The sequence below is a fragment of the Nicotiana tabacum genome, chromosome 23 (genome assembly GCF_000715075.1).
Source record: "Nicotiana tabacum cultivar K326 chromosome 23, ASM71507v2, whole genome shotgun sequence".
In the NCBI taxonomy this organism is placed as follows: domain Eukaryota; kingdom Viridiplantae; phylum Streptophyta; class Magnoliopsida; order Solanales; family Solanaceae; genus Nicotiana; species Nicotiana tabacum.
This window is the reverse complement of record NC_134102.1, coordinates 113,073,418-113,079,285: the sequence shown is the minus strand read 5'-3', so window position 1 is coordinate 113,079,285 and position 5,868 is coordinate 113,073,418. Positions and strand designations below refer to the sequence as shown.

The 5,868-nt window shown below is 32.7% G+C and overlaps 1 long non-coding RNA gene across 4 annotated transcripts; it reads left to right on the top strand.

Moving 5' to 3' along the window:
• Positions 1–1,895: 1,895 nt before the first annotated feature.
• LOC107827748 (uncharacterized) lies at positions 1,896–5,648 on the top strand. 4 transcript variants are annotated; one of them, XR_001657595.2, is made up of 4 exons: positions 1,896–2,155; positions 3,427–3,937; positions 4,055–4,301; positions 4,384–4,836. It is a non-coding gene; the product is annotated as an uncharacterized LOC107827748 (long non-coding RNA). The 4 variants fall into 4 exon arrangements; XR_001657590.2 differs by having other exon boundaries at positions 1,904–2,155; positions 3,861–3,937; XR_012706022.1 differs by lacking the exon at positions 3,427–3,937 and adding an exon at positions 5,384–5,648 and having other exon boundaries at positions 1,906–2,155; positions 4,384–4,713.
• The last annotated feature ends 220 nt before the right edge of the window (positions 5,649–5,868 follow it).

The following is a 5,868-nucleotide window of genomic DNA, read 5'->3' as shown; positions in this document are numbered from 1 at the left end:
TATTTATTTTTTCTAAGGTTTGAGATTATCGTAACGTCATGAATTTATGGAGTAAAGAATGTGGAAAGAGTGTAAGATTCCCACTTAAATTATTTACAAGGCCAAATTATTACTAACTTGTGAAAACTATTTACAATGACCAAATTATTATCATTCTATATCTCAAAATTATATTAATATCACTTAGTTATAAGAATTGGGCTAATTACACTTCTAAAAAAAATCGGCAATTTATTGTTAAGAAAGTAGGCAAGTCCTCTGACTTAAGAATTCTGATTTTGGCCATTTTTATTGTATTATAAATGTAGCTTCTATTATTTCAAAACCATAATCACTTCATTTTTAAAAACCTATTAATTCCTATGACTAAATGAGGAACAGTAATGTCAGTACTAGAATCTTAATCATCAACAAACGAACATCAGTTTTTATTCCTGATTATTCACACAAAATAAACAAAATAACAAGACAAATTTAATGAGAAAAATAACACCTCAATGACATATGCTCAAATAGACCAAATATATCGTAACAGTGAACCATTCATAAGGAACCAACACAACACGGTTTGAATTCACTCGAATAAATCGAAAAAAAATGAGGATAGAAATGGACCTCATAAGAATTTAGTAAAAAAGATCTTCTCCTTACATTTGAAAGTTGTCGGTACAGTAGTAATGAGTACTCAAACCAAAGACCCGATCGGAGTTTCGAACCAAGATCTCGCCGACAAACTCGAACTCGACTGTTGACTCTACTGTTTGGCGTGTAAAAAAGGATGTTATGAAGTATTTTTGTTGGATTTTGGGTGATGAATTGCTGAATTTTTCGAAAGAAAGACGAAGAAAGAATGGCACGAGTAAAAATTCTCTTAACGTAGAAGAAGAAAAATAAATTTCTCTCAATTCCCTCCTCTCTCTTTTTTTCTCCTTTCTCTCCCTCCTTTTTTTCCTCACATTTTTCTTCTATTTATAGAGAAAAAAATCGGAATTTTCAGATTTTTTATTTATTTTTTATTTTTAATTAAAAAGAATTTTCACTTCCTATTTTTCTTATTTTTTTAAAAAAATAATTCTCCACCGTTATTTACTTTTATTTTTTAATTTTTTACTTTTTTTTACTTTTAATATATTTAAAATCTCACTTTTTTTACTTTTCTTTTTTTATTTCCCACTTATTTTACTTCTTTTTTTTTTTAACTTTTACTTACTTTTACTTTTATTAAAAAAAAAATCAGATACCCTTACTTTTATTTTTTAATTTCAACTTTATTTTACTTTTCATTTTTTTAAATTTTCACATTCTTTTACTTTTATTTTTTTAATTTTTCACTTTCTTTTACTTTTTTATTAAACAATTTCCACCTACTTTTACTTTTACTTTTTAATTTTATATTTCTACTTTTCCTATTTTTTAATTCCCATCCGAAATTTATTTTAAAAAATAATAATAATTAATTTTTATTTATTTTCGATTTTTAATTCATTTTATTTAAAAATAAAGATAAAAATAATAATAAAAATAATACTAATAGTAATAATTGACCTTTTAAATTATTATTAATTTTTATCCTATATAAAAAAAATGTAAAACAAAGCTAAAAATATATATATATTAAATTTTTGAAAATATTTATATAGTAGAAGGTGATAAAAATTCAAATATAATCAAAAATTAGGTGGTCACAACTTTCACCTAAATATTTTATTTCTAATCTTATCTAGCTTAGTGCGTCCGCACATCCATCTAGTATATACTTATACAGTAGAGCGCAGAAGCAGCTCTCCGTCGACATCCCTACTTGCCGACCAAGGGGTATTTTAGTCATTTTAGTCTAATTTTGTGTTGAATTCTCTATTACTATGTCCTTATATCTTATAACGCATGCTACTTAAATTAACGAGGGTTACATAGTCATTTTATACCTATACAACCTGACAGCACCGCTCCACAGCTCATGTGATTCTCTCTCTTCAGTATTCTCAACTTATTATCTGCGATACAAGTTGCAACCCCGTTCCTCCATGGATTTTGCCGTACTTTCGCATTCATAGCTTAAATTAATTCAACTTCCATTTGTGGATGCTCTACCATCTTCTTCACAAGATAAATTGGGGTTTGGACTTCTTCGCTGCTCTAACTTTGTTGCATCAAGGTAATCACTTCGTTTCAATTTACTTCACTGATTTGTACTATTTCATCTCCGCTCTTCATCTGGTAGGAATTTTCATTTTAGAGAAAAAAATTATTTGACTTTCCCCTATTTTGAATTTGCATAGTTGTCGAAACTCTGAATAAATGGGTTTTTGTTGCTTCGTTGGAACTGAAGAAGGGGGCGGGGGAATTCACAACGGTGCTTGCTTTAAATTTTAGTATTTTTACGGAAATTTATTGTGAATATTGGTGTGGATTTAAGGATTTTTACATAAATTTTATTGTGAAAATTGGTATGTAGAAATTGTTTTTATTATTCTTTGTGTCAGGAGGGGAGGTTAGTTGCGTTCTTAGGACTCTGTGTGTTGAAGATTTTCTGGTATTTGCATTAAAACAGTGTGTTTCAATCTCTAATTTTTGGTACAATTTTTTCAACTTTAGTGGTAATGCATTGGTAGGGCAAACCTCTAAATCTAAGTTTTAAATAATGAAGCTTTAGAATGCACTCATTTCCAAGACGGAGGGAAAATTGGATTACTGTGATGAACACTTTTGTTGGTTATTGCACATTGACACATGTTAACATAATAGTAAATCTGATAGGGCCAGGGGAAGAGATGGCTTTCGCTAATCATGCTATAAGAGAATTATATTTTGTTGTTGTTGGCGTTCCACATGTGCCTTAACTATCTTCAGATCTTCTTATTGAACTACCTTCTCCAAATGGTTCACATCATTATGGATTATGTTTTACCGGTCTTCCCTTGGATGGACTGCTTTGTCAGTAAAGCAACAAGCATTTAGCTATATAAATGATCTGCTTCAAATGAAAGGGCAAATTAACCAAAGAATGAAACTTCTAATAGATTGTGTGGGTTGCTCTGATGGTAAGCACCCTCCACTTTCAACCAAGAGGTTGTGAGTTCGAGTCACCCCAAGAGCAAGGTGGGGAGCTCTTGGAGGGAAGGATGTCGAGGGTCTATTGGAAACAGCCTCTCTACCCCAGGGTAGGGGTAAGGTCTGCGTACACACTACCCTCCACAGACCCCACTAGTGGATTATACTGGGTTGTTGTTGTTGTTGTTGTTGTTGTAATGAGACTTCTAAGAGGAAGAACAACTTGGAAGACCGTGCCAATTCGCAAAATATTTAGCATTATGTTAGGAAGAGATTAAGCTAATCCACTTGAACTTACTTAGGAATATTGAAATGAATTAATTCTAGAAAGGGATAGATTTAAGAAATACTTGTTGCCTTTTGTCCTAATTTCAGGAAGCTTTCGGGTGTAACACATTGCTTTGCTTATAACAAGACAAATAATAGGCCTATCTTTCTTGACTACGATGGTACTAAGATGCCTGAGGATAAGGTGAAAAAATTCCTTGGTAAAGAATTCATCTCAGTTTTGAATGGTTATTATACACAATATATCGTTCTACCATTAGTTTCAAATTTTATGTCATTTTGTTTAATTTCGATTCCAGAAAATATTTCAAAAGCATCCTATGTTTTTGTAGCGTTGAAAAATGTAAAACAAATGCAACTGGTTTTACAATACTTAAAGAGGAATGTATACTATTGAAAGAACACGAAAGTAAGCAAAAATAATGGGAATTGGTACAGTACCATGGGTCCTAGAGCTTCTACAATAGATAGTTTTCATATAATTTGGTGGATGTGGGTAGGGATTTTACAGTGAGTGGCAGGGGTAAGGATTCTTTGAGCCACTGGTTATCTCCATGTCCAAGACTCGGCTATCAGCTGAACATGGTTATTTTAAAAGGTTTGACATTGTTGCTACTTTGGTTTCATTAACACAGATTAGATTATTATCTTCTTCTGTCTTTTTCAACTAACTGTTTGTATCTCTTTAATTTAATCCTTTATATATGTGGAATAGGATTTACAATGGGAATCACGCCCAACAGCTGCAGACATGGACTGAAAAGAGCAACATTACCTATTATGGAGCTTTATACAGAAGCAAGAGATGGTTAGTCAATAGATCAAAAGGAAAGTGCTCTGGCAAAGCATCATCAAGAACCCGATCCTAACTTTGGTGTATGGCAAGCAAAAGAGCTTCTTGATCATTTGGAGAGTGTACTGGATAATGAGCTTGTCAACACATGGTGGAGGTGAAACCACATGTATGAGAAAAAGGATGATGGTTGAATAATATTTCAAACTCGATGAACTAAAGTGGATACTAACCTTATTCATTTATTGCAGGATTAAGCCGAGGCATAGTTGTTCGGAGTCTAATGGCGTCAATGAAGAGCAGAGGGTAGCCACCACTTTTTTCTATGCATAAGCGATGGCATATCCGACAAAGACATGTTTGAGAGAATTGCAAGTCATCTATCAAACCTCTTTTTGCTTGATAAAGTACAAGTGTTTGCATCCAATGTTGATCAGAAACCAAGTATGGCCTAATATTATCTTAATGATATAGTTGAAGTTACAAAAATGCTTCAACACCTTTCAAAAGCAACTGCAACATCATCAGCTACCGCCTAAAAAGCCAAGTCATGCAACCTCCCTTAAATTTGTATTGTATAGGTAGTCATACTGCTTATCTACAAAAACTATTCAAAACTGACAACTCTTTCCGGAAAACCCATTAGAAAGTAATTTAATGGTAACTAATATGAGTTTAGGCTACAAAAAAGTATTATTTCATGACCTTAAGGAATTCCAATATAGGTTTCCTTGGTTCATACTACTCTATGGTATACATTGTTAGAATACTCGATATAGATTTCGGACCTCAAGGTGCAAGTGCATTTACATTATATAGATAATGGGAGTCATTTAATCCCTGATTGCTTCCCAGTTCTTCATGTGCTTCTCTTCTCGATGAAGTTCATTTGCTTGTTGATGTTGATGTGATTAAAAAACTTGGTGCTTGCTGAAAATTCTCTTTGTCAAGTCGATTCTTGCTTAACCCCATATCTCCAAAATTTTCTATGTAAAATACAATTCATAGCACGACGGAAATCTAAGTGTTTCAAATAAGTTCTAACTTGTTATAGTGCTATCTGGAATTTTGTTAGAAAACTAAGAGGTATGAATGTCAAAAGCATGTATATTTTTCCTTTTGCATATGATGTTAGAGACAGAAAAATAGTAAAGTTCACCAAATTTTTTCATAGTGTTTATGTTATCTTTGACAGGTAAAATGGGATGAGTACTTTGTGCAGCTTTTTACTTTCTTTTTTTATGCATGTAGGAGCTTCTTCAAAAGCTTTTGATTATGATTTGGTTATTATTCAAGCTGGTGTTGGTGGCTATGGTGCTGCTCTTTGCTCCATCAAGAAAGTAAACCACCTTGCTGTAATTCTGTGGTGGATTGAGTTATATAGGTGTTGGTCTTCGCTTCTGCTCTTAGTTGCAGAAGAAGACTTGTGAGAGCACCTCTATTTTATTTTGTTAAGATGTATAATTCATATTCAGTTGAATATTATCCCAGTATAATGCAAATAGTCGGCAACGAATATACAACTGCCTAAGCAAAACACCCTATAGCCTAACGAAAGAATAAGTCATGGAGTACCAGAATCTGATAAGTGTGCGTATTTGTGTGGGAACCAAGTATAGGAGAGTAACATATATGTTTTAGAACCCACACTCCCAATTCATCACAGTCAAGCTTGCCAAAAATCCTACTTCTACAATTGGTAGGTCACCGGGTTATTCAAATAAGTCGTGTTTTCC